This window comes from Ixodes scapularis, unplaced genomic scaffold, assembly GCF_016920785.2.
Source record: "Ixodes scapularis isolate PalLabHiFi unplaced genomic scaffold, ASM1692078v2 PGA_scaffold0__279_contigs__length_252992795, whole genome shotgun sequence".
In the NCBI taxonomy this organism is placed as follows: Eukaryota; Metazoa; Arthropoda; class Arachnida; order Ixodida; family Ixodidae; genus Ixodes; species Ixodes scapularis.
Window position 1 is genome coordinate 206,121,989 of NW_024609835.1, and position 18,676 is coordinate 206,140,664.

Here is an 18,676-nt window from a genome sequence, read left to right on the forward strand (position 1 = left end):
TTAAAGAACACGCCCTCGTGGTGAGATTAGCCCCCGCATTATAAAAGTAAGCCGCATCTCAATAGGTGACAAACAGTAAGGCATGTATGCAGAACAATCCTAGGTATACTCCAGGGGTGAGCGTCTCATTTGCCATCTGTCTTAACTGTTCTCTTCAAAATGTGTTAAATCTATCGTCACATGGCAGAAGAGTTCACGCGTGCATTCGTCAGCTGGGCGACAGAGTACGGCTAGATTTCGCCCAATTCGCAGCATGCAGCGATCTGCAAAGTATATATGACTCCTGCGACGGCTCCCGCCGCCGGAACTGACCCATCCCCGAAACCGGTATAAACGGAAATGAATGTGGGGACCGCGGCTAAGCCTCCAAACTCCGGGAATCCCAGGAAGTGCGCCGATAAAGTCGCGCGTTCCCCGCTCGTTTCCCGACCAGAATTTGCTCGGGTAGCCGGCGGGAAAGGCAGGAGCTCGCTCGTGGCGCCGGTTCCACACACGTTCCTCGGCACCTAACGGGAAAATATACTCTCGAGCGTATATATCTTAATACGTAAAGGGAGCAAAGAGGGGGGGGGGGGAGAGCAGCGCGCCTGGCTATTTGCTTCACCGCATTGCAATGCTCTGCCCCCGAGGAGGGTGAAGGGCTTTCACCGAGAACCCAGTTTATACAGCACCTGTCTGCACAGGGTCGCCGTTGAGCGAAACAATTTTTGCGGTCCCCGTACATTACGGTCATTTTCGACCCTTCCATATTTCCGTACCCCCCCCCCCCCCCCCCAAAAAAAAAAAAAAAAGGAAAAGAAGAAACAGTTTTTTCTTGCCAGCAAAGCAAGCAAAAATTGGAAGGGGGGGGGGGGGGAAGGTTGGCCCGAGTATACATTTGTTCGCAATGAAACATACAGGGGAAAAACGCTGGGTGCGTCCCGCTGGCCAGTCAATCATCAGTTTATGGTCACGTGACCGTGCTCTCTGTGTGTTGTCTACTGATGGAAGACACGTTCACGTGGTCAAAGAAGGACGGTTCATTGGTAATGCGGAGGAGCGGCATCCACTCTGGTTTCAACTTTCTTTGGGAAACAGATTGTTCTCGCGGACGCGGACGTTGCCTACTTTCGCTCGCAGTATAGATTATTTATTTTTTCTACACTGTGATTTGTTTTGTTTTTCTTTCCCTGAAGAGGCAGTATTTTTGAAATCTGATTTTTTCCCAGAACACCTCCGGGCGAATATGCCGGAGGGTATCATCCGTTTCAGTTATTATTTATATAGGTATGTATATACTTATTTAGTTTTTAAACGATTTCTATGCGTTTTTTTTTTTTGTACGCATTCCCCGACGCGGGCGATTTATCGTACTGGCCCCAGCTCCGGGCACACCATATCCGCCAACGACTTCGTGAGGTTGGGGGCTGGATACTAGAAGCGACCGAAAGAGGTTAGAAAAGAACAGTATTTCACGGCGTTTGTGTCGCCGAGTTTCAAAGCAAACGACCTTGCCCGTTTCCTTTCCCGCAAAATGGTGAGGTCAGGCGTCTGGAGATGAAGTTCACTATTGAAGTTTTCTCCACGCACAAGGAATAAACCGCAGATAGATGCTAGTGTAAAAATATAATGTGCTTAAAAAGCATCGCAAATAGCAAGTTAGGGAATCGTTTTCTGTGAACATAGTAGAGAGTTTTAGGGAACGGTTTTAGCACACCCAATACGGGCCCTCCGGTACGTATTGCGCTTGCATTAAATTAACAGCTGACGATGAAGAACGTTTGTGATGTTTTACCTTTGAGAACAATGTATGAGGTGATGCTTCAAAGCTAAAGCGGTGGATCTTCCGAAAGAGGTTACCCAGTGGATTGCATAATATCGCCCTACTTTCTTCATTGATAAACCTCATCAGATTGTTACCCTGTTTGTTGTGCGGATCCTGAAAAAAAAAATATTGAAAGGCTGGTCGGGCAAGTAGAAAAATCATTATTAAACCCTTTCTATCTGCTTCACTTCAAAGCCATAACTTGTGGCCTTTTGTTGTGCTTACCGATGCATCATTATGCTGCCTAGATCAGTTTATTCTAATTTAGGGCCTGCTAGATCACGGTGATAAAATGAAAATTCCACAGAACTCAAGTCGGAAATTTTCAACCGTTACTGTTTCAAGTATAACACGAAAAATACTGAACTTATAAAAAACAAAAAAGAATCCAGCGTAGAATCAATATTGTGCAGCTTTACATTAAGGATCTAGGGCGGAATAAATGTGTTGCGACGTCTCTGCTTTCCCTTGCATTTTTAATCGTTGCAGAACTATGCGCATTATCAGGCGTCGATATAAATCAAGCTAAAAAAGTGAAAGCCGTTTACAACTCCCTGTAACGCCGAATTGGGGCGCAGCTCTTGAGGAGGAGTGAAGGGTACTGAGGGGAGGGTATACCCCTCCTCCTTCTCCTCCTCCTCCCCTCATTCTTTAATATGCTCCGGGGGTCACGTGACCTCGGGGAGGGGGGGTGTCACGTGGCTTCGGGGAGGGGGTCACGTGACCTCGGGGAGGCGTGACCTGGGGTGTCACAGGGGGGTCACCTCAAGGTCACGTGACCCCCAAGGTGACCCCCACGTGACCTCAGGGGGTCACGTGACCTGGAGGGGTCACGTGACCTCAGAGGGGTCACGTGACCTCAGAGGGGTCACGTGGGGGTCACCTTGGGGTCACGTGACCTTGGGAGGGGTCACGTGACCTTGGGGCTCACGTGACCTTGGGGAGGAGACCACGTGACCACGGGGGTCATGTGACCTCAGAGGGGTCACGTGACCTGAGAGGGGTCACGTGACCTGAGAGGGGTCACGTGACTTGGGGGTCACGTGACCTTGGGGGTCACGTGACCTTCAAAGGGTCACGTGGGGTCATCTTGGGGTCGCGTGACCTTGAGATGACCTTGGGCGGGGTCACGTGACCTCGAGGGGTCACGTGACCTTGGGGTTCACGTGATCCCAAGATGACCCCACGTGACCCCCAAGGTCACGTGGGGTCGCGTGACCTTGAGATGACCTTGGGAGGGGTCACGCGACCTGAAGGGGTCACGTGACCTTGGAATGACCTTGGTTACGCCGACGGCGACGCCGACGCCGCTCAAGCCGGGAACGGGCCCCTAAGAGCTGCGCTCTAAAAGTCTTTAATAAATGTTACGGGGTGCTATTCAAGATACCAGGCTTGTTATAAAAAAGAATTCGCGTTCGAATTGCTTTACCTCTGGATTTTAACTTGTGGGCAATGTTGACCTCTAGAAAAGAAGCGAAATTGACTAATCCGTTCGCTAATTAACTAAAACGAATTGTCTCACTCCTTCAGCTTTTATCTTTTGGGGCATAATGTAGCTGGAGAATTGACCTTCGAACGTTTAGCCATGAAGTAAAAATTTGAATAAAAAATTCGTGGGGTGTTACGGGATAAGAAAAGTCGTCAACGTCTACGGCTTCAAATCAAAACTAAACGAGTAAAGAGCTACCGCGACGTCGCTTCCTCCGCTTTGCGCATGCGTCGCAATGCTGACGTCGCCTGCGGCGTGGACATGTAGATTGAGGCGTCGCCACAGAGCGGCGGAATCGACGTCACGGGCGCTCTCCCCTCGCTGGATTTCGGTTTAAAAGCCTGTTGAAAGGTAACCATTCTTGCCCCGTAACACCCACAACAAACTTTTTAAGTAAATATTTCATGTCATGGCTATACCATAACGAGGTCGAATGTCAGTTCTGCTTCGAAATTGTGCTCCGAAAATTGAATATTCAAAAGATTTATAAAACTTTTTTGTCAATTAGCTAACTAATTAACCAATTTTGCATGTTTGTGGCACCCCGTCAACCAGCTCAGTCCCAGAGCTAAAACAAAAGCGCAGATTTTCTTCTTTTAAAAATTATAGACACACAATAGAAGCCCCGAATAAATTGTTTCATATTAATATAAAAAAATAATGAGTTAGTTGAATGCGTCTTCCTTACCGTGACGCAACTAATTTTGCAAGGCCGTACTAAGTAGCTTGGTTGCGCCATTTCTACAAAAAACCACGGGCTATGCCTCTCCTGCATTTCTTGTATTGAACACAATATGGTTATAATACTCTTAAAATAATAAATAAATTATGAGAAAGAATAAGCAAAAAGACAGAGAAGACGAAACATGTCTCGTCTTGTCCGTTTTTTGTTCATTTTTTCTGATAATTTAATCCTAACCAACGCTCTCACCATAAATTTATTCGAAAATAATAGTTTTTAGAAAAAAACGTGTTTCGTAGACTGCAGCTAAAAGTTTCAAACCTCCGTTCATATGTTTCTTTTTTTTATATATATACTTTAAGCATTCTTTGACAGCGAATTTCACGTGATGAAAACAAAAGGAAGAATATTTATAAATATAATCTACAGCAGTGGACAATTCCTAAATTCTTTGAGGTATTTTTGTAACACCATTACAATAAATATTTTCAGTTCGTTATGTTTCGGTTTTGAGGGCGTAAAGAAATTTAACATTACTTTCACGTTCACATTTTATGTCCATCTTGTTATTTAACTTCCAAAATCACATTTGAATGATTTCTTTTTAATATACTGCAGATTCATATTCTAGTTGATCAAAATGTTTACTCATTCGTTATTAAATAAAGACAACACTCGTTCCTTCTAAAAAAGTTAAATTTCTGGCTAGTACAAGCAAGTCAGAACACAAATTATCATTAGAAAAACTTTATATCGCTATAGACACGTTTGGAATCAGCAGATATTCTGAAACGTATCTCTATTACACCAAAACAGAAGCTCTTTTGGAGCGTGTTTTTGAACACCCCTGTCCTATCTATAGTACTTAAAAATGTGTGTTGTTTGAACTTAAAAAAAAAAAAAAAAAACGAGTTTTGGGAATTATTTTTAGAACATCATCCTTGATTTCATTTCTACCGTCATTAAGACAAGCTTTGGAACCAATCTGAACAATGTTTCTGCTTGAGGTTGCCCACGCCGACCCGTTGGGCTATGCAACCAATCGGAGATAATGACGCACCTTCCCGTTTGACCAACATAACGACGGCCGCAAGATAATGGAACGGAATAGACCACTGCACGGTATCACACATGCCCTAAAGAAAGTGGGAAGTCATGTTATAGTTAGGGTGGTGTTCTCAGAATCAAATAAGCTGGCTGGGTTCTGTAGAAAAATTAATTCAGATGTTCAAAATAAGATTGGGTGCACTAGGAAACACCAAAATCTATTCGTGGCTTTTGTGCAAAGAGTGGTCTATTCAGTTCTATTATTTGGCGGCCGTCGTTATGTTCGTCAAAAAGGATGGTGCCTCGAAGATCGGCTCAGAAAACACCGATGTAACGTTGTTGAAGTTATGTCGGATCATTTCGGGGTGCATTGCAGATATTGTGGTCGCATCCTAGTCTTCGACAAATGGGAAGTGGTTTTTACAAATAAATTAAGACATAGTGACGAGTGAAATTATAGAAGCTCGTGACATCGCAAGACTGGGATCAGATTCCGTTAGTGCCACGTCGCTCGTGGTTTCAGATAAAGAGCGGCAGTACTTGGAGCAAGAAGGGCAAGTCAGTGACGATGTTACATCGAACACGTGATGTTCATTTTTTGTGTTTTTTTTTCTTTATTTATGTGGTGTGGTATGTTTGCTATTTTTACTTGATGCCAACATGAATAACTTTTGAGTTGAGAGTCAGCGCTGTGTCCTGTCGGTTACCTTCTACTTTGTCCTCGTCTTTGCGTTTTTTTTAAAATTATGTCTGCATATTAAATAGCCTAAACTTCTACGTTAATTAACTACTATATGGAGATAATGGGCACGTTCAGTAGAGGCTGTGGAGCGAAAGAGTAAGCGACTCCTTCCAATAGACACCAAAGAGGGACTTCCCGTGCACGTTGCTCCGGAGCGAGAGAGCGCGCACCTCGTGCACCGTGTCCTGTGACTGTGCACGAAGAATAAATGCCTGACCACACTAGCGGCACCGCCATCCGGCGTCCCAACGCGACGGGGCCGCACTGGCCTCCGTTTGGCGCGCGTCACCTGACAGCGCTCTCGAGGTCGCGTGCGCGCCTCCGACAGATTTTTAAAAGCTTTCGTCGTCAGCTCTTCGTTAGGATCTTCGCCAAAATCGCACTCGCTGCCTACATGGTAGGTGTCCATTATGACCTGGCGATCAGCGTGAATGTAATCATCCTTGCCAGCTCGCTCATTTTGTGACGTCACCGCGCTTTGATGGCAAGGAGGTGCAGGTTTTGGATAATGCCGAGTTGGTTCTACAGAAACGCCGAAGGACACGTCAGTGCTTTGCTGCTCCGGCTGTGCGCCAGAGATGGTCTACTTTCGAGAGTGTCAATAAAAATTACACAACATCCCTCACAACACAAGCGACATGCAAAAAGTGACACGCAGAAAGTCGCCTCTTCTTCAGAAGTCAACTATGAGAATGTTTCAGCGGGTGTTCGTTGCGTCCTTATGGAGGTGGCATGGCTAAGTCTCGGCATACAGAAGGGAGAAAAGTCGAACAGTCTCGAGGCACTGCTCCGCTGGGAAGAGCTTTGGGGGAACAGGAATTGCAGACAAACGAAAATTCGCTACCCTCTTTTGCAACGACAAAGACGCGTGGAGAAGCGGCTTGCGCGTTGCGTCGCCATGGCATCGATACGTCTCCATTCACGCCACCTCCCAACGGTGAGCACTTAAATCATGCGTGGGAAGGTGGCCTGGACGGCGCCGAGCGGCGAGGCGCTGAGGACGAAAGCTGGTATTGGACGGTATTCCGCGGCGGCCAGCGGCGGGCAGCATTCCTCCGGACGTTGTGTTGTCGCTCCCTAAAGAGACTATGAAAGGATTTTTTTTTAATTTTGCCAAATAACTTTTACATTACACCTTTCATGTTCACTAAATGCCAAACAGGCCTCCGTTTTCCTATCGGGTAAATAACTTCTAAACCCCCCCCCCCCCCCCAAAAAAAAAAAAAAAATAAAAAAAAAATCCACTTTTTTTTTTTAACTTGCCGCAAAAAAGGCTGCGCCGTAATTTCGACGGTCCGCCGGCATCGGAACTGGAAGTTCTCTCGGCAGTAGCGAAATGGCAGCGCTAGAGGCGGCGAGTTGGCGGTGCGTCGGTAGGTTTTCTGCGCTGATGGCGCTGATGTCACCGACATATTTTCTAAATCGGCGCCTCTCATTGCCGCGGTAGAGATGGACACATCGAAGCTGAGCGAAATTCAATTAGATATGTCGCGCTACAGCGACAGCATGGGACTAGTCCCATACGCCGGTGTGCCTGTTGGGAAGTGCGGAGAGTCTTCTGACGAAGACTCCAGTTCTTCATCGGAATCAGCGGAGGGCTTTTGGAACCTGCCCGCATTGTGAATGTGGCTGTAATCATGCGCGTATTCAAAATGTTCCTACCATGCACGAATGACCTTAGATCTGGGGTCCCCCAAACCGATGAGCCTGCATTAACTGCTTCAACGTGGTTCATCGAGTGGCAAGAGGTGAAACTGCTACTGTTTCTTTTTAACCACCGGACTGCAGAAACTCTGATTCGGGCAGTTTCTGCAGCCCGGAGTAGTCCGGTGCAGTCCAGTGCAGTCCGGTGCAGTCCAGACCGAACTGTGGTTCGGTCGCTATGCCTTTTGGCATAGCGACCGAACGATCGATCACAGAAAATGTAAACACTACTCGAGCAGCCAGAAAACGAAAAACTGCTCTGCGAACGAAGCGCGACCAGGAGCAAACCCATTCAGCAGACGACGCTCGTGGGTTGACTGCGCATGCGCAGGCGGATCTTTCTCTTGCTTTATTTACCACACGATGAATGGCGCTTGGATTTGAGCATTATCAAATTCGTAAATTTTTGCCACATCTCTGATTATGATACAAAATGTAGATCTCAATAATATTAAACAAAACTTTTAACAGATTCGCCGGCTGTTTATTGTTTATGATCGCAATGCTGGTGAGGTAGGCTCTTACCCAATAGGCGACGTAACTTTGGCTGGCGTGCTGCGGTTCCGCGGATGTATCGCAGTGAAAAGGCAGATAGCCTTCGAAGGAAAGGAGGTGTGAAAGAGTCCGGTTTTCTTTTAAAAGTTTTATAGCGAAGAATTTTTTTTGCTCTCTATTTTTGTGTTTTGGGGTTTCTTTTCACACCTTTTACGACGTGCGGTGGATGAATTTTGATTTCAAAATTGTTTCATGGTCCTTTTAGAAGGAGCGCGGTATGACGTTGTTTCGGGATTTGGTGACGGATTTCCGACGGACAATTGGAGGGCGAAGAAGACGAAGGGCGAAGTTCGTCCGCATTTGTTTGTACAGTCTTGACGATCTTCACCAAGATATACGTTTGTACGAATATTTTGGGCCTTTTCCCGCAACTTTTCTGCTACAATGGGCACTCGGGGAGGGACCAGAGCCGCCTTCTAAGTGGTCGACGACAGCGAAGGTAAGCTGGCGATTATGTTTCAGGCCAACAAACTTGTCTCGCTCCTGACAACTTTCTGATCTGCCGCCTTTGTGTTGCTTGCAGGACGCTGTACCCCACTTTATGTCACACTCTGTAAATATAAATGCAATTTTTTTAGGAAGATTAGTCGACAGCGTTTGTAAGCTAACTGCACGCAAAGCCTCCTACCCGCGCACCGAGTACAACTCGGTGCGTGGGTAGGAGGCTTTAAACCTATGCTTGATGTGGGTCCCTTACGCCGATAGGAAAACTTGATATTTTACCTTTTCCCGAATCATCGATTCGAGAACTTAGGGTGGGGGCTGCCACATCTATTCGCTGCTTGAGGTTTGGGGGAGATTAGAGTTTGATCCCTTGGAGCGTTTCAATGTGGGGGAGTCTGTCGCCGACATAAAGTATCGTAGCATCAGGCAACCACACATTCCTGTTCATTGTTTCAAGGTGTAAGCCATGTTCACCAACTTAATATTTTGTGACTATCTTTACATACATGGAGGTTAGACAGCTCTGGGTAGCCAGTGTTGTACAGCTGAACCCCTGATATTTAATGTGTATTACATAAATTGCAGAAATCATATGCTGGATTGATTTCCGCATTGTTAGTCCGGCAGGTGCGATTCCTTTATCTCACTTGCAGACATTTAATATTATTCGAAGCATCCATACATGATTCGTATGCCATAAGTAGGCCTCATCAACCACCTTGTTTACCTACCATTCATAAAGCTTATGGTTGATCACATACCCCGAAAGTCGCAAAGATAACATGCAGATTGTTGTGTAACCAGCATGTGCATAGCCATGTTTTCAGACAGTTGACTTTTGTGCTTGATGAAATCTGTATAAGTCTAGCTGGAAATGCATTTTCATTTTCACGTGAATACGTCTTGCATAAAAGCACCACAATTCATTATATGCACGGCTAAGACTACTTTATGATTATTCGCGTTCAGTGAGGGATTATCATGCTGAGTGGATCATCGAACTTCTGAGAGAGAACAAGGATCACTAAGTTTATATTATATTTTGTTACCTATGTTGGTGCACATTAAAATTACTCCAATTTATTATATGCGTGTGGTGCAATTGGGTGATTATATTATTCTAATCTAGGATGACCAGACCGACATGGAGGCGCAACCTTGCTCGAGCCAACAATGCGACCTACGATTTCAGATTCCATATGATCACTAAGCTTGATATAAGAAGTTTTACGATTTCTTGGAACTACAGGCATTGCTTACACAAGTATTATTCGTATTAGGAGAAACAAATCATTCTGGACAAACGTTTGGGGTGATGGTTCCGGCATTTTAAAACCGACTCTGTGTGCTTTTCGGGGACGACTACGACCACTATGGTTACCTTTCCTTCTATGGGCAGACAAGTTTTTTTTTGTGTGTGATGGTTACGTGGTGTACCTTCTTGCAGATGTGGACAACGTTTAGTTCGATTGTAGTATTATTAGTTGCCGTTTGCTCTGAGAGATGACACTGCTGCTCCTCGCACGTTTGTCGGCCACACTGTTCAGCCTTACACTCCTTATCACATTCAAGCTACTACAGGTCAGCGGCGGCGTCTTGTGCGTGTCCCTAGCCTTGGGTATATTTCTGGCGGGTCTGGATAAGAACCAGCGGCTGTCCCTGTCTTTGGTAACACTGGAAAAGCCGTGAAGCCTTTTTAAATGCTCAGTAAAATTTGTGGCTAATTTATAAGTCTAGATTTTCAAACCGCCTGCTCACTCAATCTGATCGTTTCCCATGCGCTGCGATGCGCTACAAGCAAGCTGACACCGCTGATTTGCCTCTTGAGCAATCTGAGCGGTCCTAGTTTCTATTTTTAAATGTTGTGATGCAGTTACCTTACTTATAATACCTTTGTCCTACTTTTAGGGATGAGCGGAAACAACGAATGCCGACTAACCTCGAGCCTTGCCAGTATTCACGCAAAAGTACCTCTCGCAGGCTGTATATTGCTTGTGCTTTTTTATATGCTGATGAACAAGGCATAAGTGATTGGAAGCTTTCCAGAGATATTTTTGCAAGAATGCCACCTGCGCCTGAGGTTGGTCAGTGGTTGTTGTTGTTGTTGCTATTTGTCGCGCCAGTAGGACAGGTTCATAAGTGAGCGAATAATACTCAGTTCTTTTAGTGTAAAGATTTTGGAGTTTAAGGTGAGACTTTATTATTTAGTCCATTAAATGATATTTACAGTCAGGTAGGCGAAGTGCAGCCACCGCATTTGAAGTTTAGTAAGAAGAAACGTTTTTAAACATTTTATCCAGATGTAGCCATGGCACAACAATTTTTTCTTTTATGGCACCATGTTTGGTGAGCTTATTTAGGCTTTTTTAAAACTTTTTTGAATAAATTCTTGCGGCATTGTGTGTAAAACTTTGACCTTTTCTTTTGTTGCAGGCATTTAAATATTCTATTAAAAGTTCTAAGCAGCGCAGTTGTGAAAGAGAAGGCATTGAAACTTGCAGTTCTAAAACTGTAAATATCCAAATAGTTATCTGACGTAATGATTACTAGTGTTACTAACCTGGTGACTCCAAATATTTAGGTACCCACTTGGTTAAAGATGCCCAGGCTGCATGCTGCCAATTCAGTGGTGTTCGCATGCTGGATACGTTTCGGTGAATGATTAGTTTTGCTCTTTTCATAATCTCCAAACATTTTGTAGTGTGGTTTTACTGAAACATGAAAAAAAAGATAACCGCTGATCTGAGACGTAAAATATTGGCAGAAAAACATATTTTCGTAATATTAATCAACCCACAAAGCAATAAACACCAAGTGTTTGTAAGAGTCAATAGCCTCCTGATTGATATTGTTCCATTTAAGCTTGCTCAAGACGACAGCAGGAACAGTTGGGGTTAGTGTGACATGTACTATGCTAGCACTCCTCCCTTTAGGATTGTGCAGGTAACAGTAAGGTAGCAATTGTGTTATTCTTGGCATTGCCAGCTGTTGAGGCCGCCAACTGCGATGTTTCTTTGTAGGGGGCGAGGATCCTCTAATTCATCCCTGGAAACAACAACGGGCTGCGCCGACGTGAGGATATCGGACATTGTGGACACCACAGGCAGCCATGACAAACCTGTGGATCATAGCGGCGTTATGTATGTCCACATACTCAAATCTTCAGAACTTGCCCTTCAGCTTGATAAGGTACTCTCTACCACTTCCCGTGCCGAACTTAAGGTCACACTAAAGTGACGTTGTCTCCTTAAGAGGTGTCCATTATCTGTAAGGGCGCATCAAGTTGACCTGCAGAGGATACGCAGATTCTTCAAGGATGTGAAGCTCGTCTGAAAGAGAGCTGAGGGCATCTTCGAACCCAGAATTGTTAAATATTCGCGCATTATGCGAGCGACTCGGGGACTCAACGTGCACATAGGTGAAGACCATGCTGCTATTGCAGCAGGCCTGAAGCACGACATAGGTAAATAAGGAAGACTGCCCCGTTTTTGAAATCTTAATAGGCACATGGCAGCCGTCCACTGTCCCCACAGCACCTGGAAATGTCCATTTCCGTTCAAATGGGCTGGCGATATGAACAAGTTGTATGGGCCACTGTATGATGGAGGGTGCGCACCGTGCCCACATAACAGAATCTGTGTCACCACAATGTACATGGTGCTTTTCAGAACCCCAAATTTGTCCGCAACAGCACGGTACGACGCCTGATTTCCCAAGAGCCATAGAGTTATCAGCAGCATCGTTGCAGTTGGTATCTGCTTTCCAATGGCCTTCTTTAAGTTCACCTCGGTCATTTGGAGCAAGACCGGAAATGAGTGGAACCAAAGATTTCTTCTCCATCCTTGCTTGTAACCTTTTCTCAAGGTTGCAATCAAAATTGTGGGAACTCTGCAGAGTCTTTGGGAGCAGGTTATCTTTTGGGGGCGGTAATAATCTAAACTTCAACTTCTTCGTCTATAGGACATCATCCACATTTCAATATTTTATTCTGTGAAAATTTAGTTTGTTTTTGCTTGTAGCGAACATAGCTATTAGCGAACTCGCATAAAGGTTTTAGCTTCTATTTTATGCCTGTCTGGTACAGAAGGGGCTATGGCCAGGCATGATGCCCTGTACGCACGTCTAGAATTACATAAGTGACTCTCCGCACGTCTTTTTGTGAAATAAATAGTGTTCTAAAAAAGAAAAGATTTTTATCAATGTGATTTCTTATGTGCATTAAAGGCAGAGGCCCAGGAGTTTGAAGAACTACTCTTGGCAGTATGGAATTTTGTATAGAGGGATAAAACGTCGCTGCAATAACGTCATAACTACACAGTATATAGAGAATGCAGGATAAAAAATTGTATTTCATGAAACAAATTGCTTGTACCTCGAATGCCGACCTGTACCTTCTGGAATCTTATTTAAATTCTGTACAGTGTAGGCAGACACCACTGCAATTACGAATCCGTCCTTCCTTCAAATTTTTTTGCAGTTCGATGACTCAGCGGGATCTGTGAAAGCACATCAAGTTTCGCAACGTGATATCACACCGTCACGCTGTCCGCGCCGGGTATTTCTACTACGTATGCATACTTTCACAAATACCTTTTTTCAGGGCGTTGATGATGTTTGTCGCGTTTGTCCGGTACCCCCGTTTTTCGTTATTCATTAGCTTGTTGCTTAAAATCGTCATCCAGTAACCTAAGGATGAGCAGGTTTTTGACGTCTGCTGCAATCGTTCGCCACCTAATTTTATTTTATTTTTTTTTAGATTCGTCAGTTTGCGCGCAATTTTAGCGGAAATAGAAACGTTGTATGATATTGCAGCACCGAGCCGCACGGTGGCGCGAGCTGCGCCAACATTGTCCGCCTAATGGCCACTCCTAAACGGAAATTGTCTATGGACGTGTGTGGAAAGTCCTATGGTGATCTATCACCGTATATGGACTTCAGTGGCCAATCTTGCGAAACCATAAAACGAGCTACAGCCATCTACAAAATAATCTGTCTCCAAAGCTATAGAATCTCGACCATTCAAATTTCTTTAGCTGGCTATATTATTTTATGTGGCGATGCAGCTATAGACTCGCGACCATTCAATATATTTTAAGGAGCTATAGAAAAATGCATGTCCTTGTAATGCTACAGATTCACGACAATTCAATGTGCTTTAGCCGGCTATGGAGCTGTTTTGCGCACTCAGTATGTCAATGCCGAGTGAACAGGAGAGCTTCATAAAGGCCAGCTTTTGGACATCCAAAGAAGTTACCCAGCCCAGAAGTGACGCGCCACTGGACGAGTTTGAAGATACAATGTTTTACGCTGTTGCTCCTGACAGCCGGGAGAATTACAGACTTTGGTCCTTGTTTGCTTTGCAGTATTTTCAGTTGTGTAACAGCTTAGTAGTACCTCTTCACATATTACAGATTGCTTAGTTTGTATTTGTCTACAGTATATGCTGTATGTAATAAACGTCTAGGCGATTTGAAAACACTCCCTTGTATCTGCCTACCTGCCTTTTTGCAAACACATTGGCGAGTGCATTTTTAAGGGTTTGCTCGATGTTTTAAACAGGTTTATCAAATTCAGGACGTCTTAAACACGTCTGCGGTGTTCAACCTTCTTTTGCATCTAAATACAAGGTCGTTTTTTTTTAAAGATGTACACTGACAAAAATAATTTGTTTCATAGTATATACTATTACGGTAAAACGAGAAAAACATAGCCAGCTATAGCACGATGGTAAAGAAAACTATAGGACGTGCCATAGAATAAGCTAGAGCAAACCATAAAAAGGACTATGGGCGGCTAAAGAAACCATAGGAAAATCCATAGGCTGATATAGCACGGTGTATAGTAAGATCCATAAAGTAAGTCATAGAGATCTCTATAGCAGAGTACATAAGAAGTTTTAGACGGCTAAAGGAATTAACAAATGAAATGAAATGAACATAAAAGCCATAGGCGGCTATTGCATCATTCCTAAAGAGACCTGTAGGGTAAACAATATCAAGTTATATTGCTTTCCATTAAAAAAAACTTAAGACAGCTATAGAAGCGGCTATAGCGATTTAGCCAATTTTTATAGCCCGACATACAAAGGATTTTCTATAGACGTACAAAAACCACGTTTGTATGGGCTCCGGGAACTCCAACCCGAGCTACTCCGCTCGGAGCGAACGAAGCCATTACTGAACGTGCCCAATGGTGATGCTTGATGATGACGATGACTGCCCCATTACAGTATTTAGTTTCCCAGCAGGACGGTCGGAAGATGATTCCACGCTGTAATTAAGGGGTAATCGCTACAATGTAACTGTGGTCTCGCGCGGTTCATTCGAGCGCAACGCTAGGGCCATCTCTCGAGAGAAGGTTAAACCTGATTGTTTCCCTTCTCTCCCGCCTCATTTTCGTTTTCTTTTCAGGCTGCCGGATTTGCGTACGACTTTCTATGGAATGCGGTTAGCACGCTGCGTAACCGCGTCCCTTAAATTGAAAAGTAATAAACATGCTTTGATCTTCTGCGCAAGCAATAACATGGTTTTTTGTTTGTTTATTTCGGGGGAGGGGGAAGGGGGAGGCGGCATAATATTGGAAATGGTTTGCTTCTGTATTCTTTAGTCCTCTTCCTTTTTCCGAGAACAGAGTTTTAATAATGCCAAGGGTCAGTTCATCTCTTGCTTTTTTGAATGTTTTTTTTCTTTTTTTTTTTGGCTTAACTTATATAGTTCATCAGCATCAAGCAAAAAAAACTCCATTTCGCGAGATATTATTGCCCTTCCAACCAATCCCAAGTAGGAATTCTTCCGTTAATAGAACTTCGTATGAGGAGCAGGAATTTGATTTTACACGGGAACATACCTTATGCAATTATTCTTCCTTTGGTTTTTCTGTTCAGTATAAATATCGCTGGTTATCAATTTATTTTTATGTGGGGTAACGCTATATTGAGTATATATATTCCATTTCACATTTGTTTTATTAAAAATGGTAGATAACAAACCAGTTTAAAGCCATAGCTTAATTTATTTAACGCTAAAAGCAACTCACCAACACTTGCAGACAAAAGAAAAGCGTACACAGGACGAGCGCCGAACGGACAAAAGAAAATTGATATAAAAGACGCAGCCAAGCAACAGTCATTGATAAAGTAAAACAAATGACTCACCTCGAAAACTCGCATAAAGCCGACTAACCCAAAATATAATTGGCTATACCTGTCGACCTGTTTTGATTTGTTTTGATTAGCTGCGTCTGTTTTTCTCTTCGGACTTTTGTTGCAATTTGTTAGGGAATGAGACAGGAAATATAGCGTATTCTGCCTCAGTCGGCTTTACTCAAAACACAAAGGTAAGCTTTTTTTTTTTTTTTTCGTGGGAAAGGGGGGGGGGGAGTTGCATAATATTCTTTTGACTTATTGTTTTTAGCCTTTTATTTCAATTTCATCGTCCTGCCCCTCCATTTGATCCCCATCCTCTACATTTCTGTCACTTCCAACGCTTGCTATACACTTTGAGACATTCGCAAATCTTTGTTTACATGCTCTCTTTCACCAGCTGGTTTGGAGTCTCGTGGGCAAGCGCCGGCCTACGTAGGACTTGGTGGCTGTTTCGAATCCCGCCCTAAGTGCCCGCAATTTGACGGAGACTTGTTCTGGAGAAGGCGCCATATAACCGAGTTTTCGATTGCACGTCGAAAGATCCTCAGGTAGTCAAACTTAATTCCCAATCCTCCACTGGGGCGTACCAGACACCTTTCGTTGGTGTGGCACATGGAACCCCAAATTTGTCTTCACGTGGTTTTACCATACGTCTGAACGCAGCCGATGCTGCGAGCTGATGCGAACAATCAAACAGCGTCAAAAGTGCACCAATATTTGTTTGGCACGTCGCTGTAGATGTTTTTTCATCGCTGAATCAGTCATGCACAAGGAAGGACCAGTCATCTGTGCGTTTCACACTGCTTGATTGGTCCCGTAATATGGTTGCATTGATTGCGTTCTTAAGGAGATACACCCGCTCGTCACTCAATGGGAAAAGTTCCTTCAAAAATCCGCGTTTAAAACATACACTAGACTGAAGAAATGTAAAAAAGCGCAGGTGAACTAATGAATGATATCTATAGTAACCCTGAGACGTGGGAAAATAAAGAGAACGGACAGAACAACGAAGTCTCTAACACATCTTGAAATTTATTTAACAACCATCGTCTCATTACCATGTAACAGACCTCCATCACAATTAAAAATACCTCCTTGCCCACTTCACAGTGTACCCTAACCCTCAACTTATACCGACAAACGCGCACAGAAGCAAACACGCCCGGAACACAAAGGGGGACTAACTTGAAAAGAGAATGCAAGACTCTTCCGCACTTACGAAGGTCAAACTGAACCCAACAGCACTTACGAACTCTTTTGTTCCCTTGTCAAGAGACAAACAAGGTTGTCCAAGAAAGAAACCACAAAAAAAAAAAGAAACACACACACACACACACCCAAAGGAAGAGAAGACCCGACCCAGGTAGCACGCCAGAGGAATGCCCAACTTGGATAAAGGTCTGGCAAACATAAGGGCCCAACTTTGGCGCTGTTAGGTTTTTGCACCATGGCATTCCTCAGTGCCAAAGTACGGTGCCTAATTATAGCCTTAGTTGGGCGATCCTAGGGCATGCCAAAGTTTGGCCCTTCCCTGGTATGCCACAGGAGTGTCAAAGTTGGTTCCATACTTGAACCATAACTGCCATAGTAAATCCTAATCTGGGAATTCGGGGCATTCCCAGGTTTGGCGTTTCTCCGTTCGGCCAGAGGAGCGCCAAAGTTGGTGCCATATTTCAGCCATAACTGCCAAAGCAACACCTAATTTCGGGATTTGGGACGTTTTTCTCTGGTCCGCCACAAGAGTGCCAAAGTAGTGCCATACCAGAGCCATATCTGCCAGAGCAACGCCCAATTTGGGTATTTCGAACATAACAAAGTTTGGCGCTGCTCTGGTCCGCCAGAGGAGTGCCAAAGTTGGTGCCATACTTGAGCCATAACTGCCCTAGTAAGTCCTAATCTGGGGATTCGGAGCATGCCAAGGTTTGGCGCGATAATTCAGTCATAACTGCCAGAGCAACGCCTAATTTGGGTATTTCGAACACGCCAAAGTTTGGCTTTTTTCTGGTCCGCCACAGTTCGGCCAAAGTAGGTGCCAGACTTGAGTCATAACTGCCAATGCAACGCCTAATTTGGGTATTTCGGACATGCCAAGTTTGGCTTTTCTCTGGCGCGTCACAGTTCTGCCAAAGTAAGTGCCAGACTTGAGCCATAGCTGCCGCAGTAAATCTTAATTTGGTGATTCGGGGCAGGCCGAAGTTTGGCTCTTCTCTGGCTACCCACTGAAGTGCCAAATAAGTGCCAAAAGTGGCACAGAAAGCGGAGAGGCCTGCCCCAGTTTCGAATATCCCTGGTGTGTCACAGAAGTGCTCTTTCACGCATCCCAGAAGACAATTAAATGAAATAAGCGTTGGAAACACGATGGTAAGATGTCATCACCTCCGTTCCCAAGCAGCACGGCAATGCTTTGCAGTATCGTGCCAGTGCCGGCCGAAAGTCGGTTCCAATATCTCTCAAATGTCCAGTTCTGCACCGCCGTTTGATATCCGGCAGGTATTGCCGTACAGCTGTTTTGCCCGGACCTAGCGTTCGCGGATATTGTGCGAATACTCTACGATGCGTCTGCTCCGTATTGGCCAAATGTAGTGCAAGTATGTGTACGTTGCATGTCATTTGTTGCATATCCAATCACATGCACGGACAAACAAATTTTTTTCGATCGCTCCCAGACGTTTATTAAACCACTATCATTACACACAGTGTATTCTCGACACATTTACAAAGGTCACACTTTTCTGTAAAACGAAAAGCAAATTATAAAATAGAATTAACACTGTCCTCATGCCAAGCAAACCTCGTCACACAAAAAACCGCGGAGATTGAGAGGAAAGCAGGACTACTATCAGAAGCATGCTTTCTCTGTACTTACTAATAAGAGAGCGATATCATGTAATCCTTGATGGATGCATAATCCAACTCAGGCACCCCACAAACACACTCAAAAAAGAAGGTTGCGCACATTCAACTGACGTCTCGTCGTCGGCAAAGCGCAGTTTTTGTCGAAGCGTGTCCAACAAACACATCACAAGAACTCCACGAACTCCGTTAAAAAAAATAGCTGTTACCGA

The 18,676-nt window shown here is 44.4% G+C and overlaps 1 pseudogene; it reads right to left on the minus strand.

The window, feature by feature from the left end:
• Window positions 1-11,396: 11,396 nt before the first annotated feature.
• Window positions 11,397-13,145, minus strand: LOC115323979 (annotated as a pseudogene).
• Between the last annotated feature and the right edge of the window lie 5,531 nt (window positions 13,146-18,676).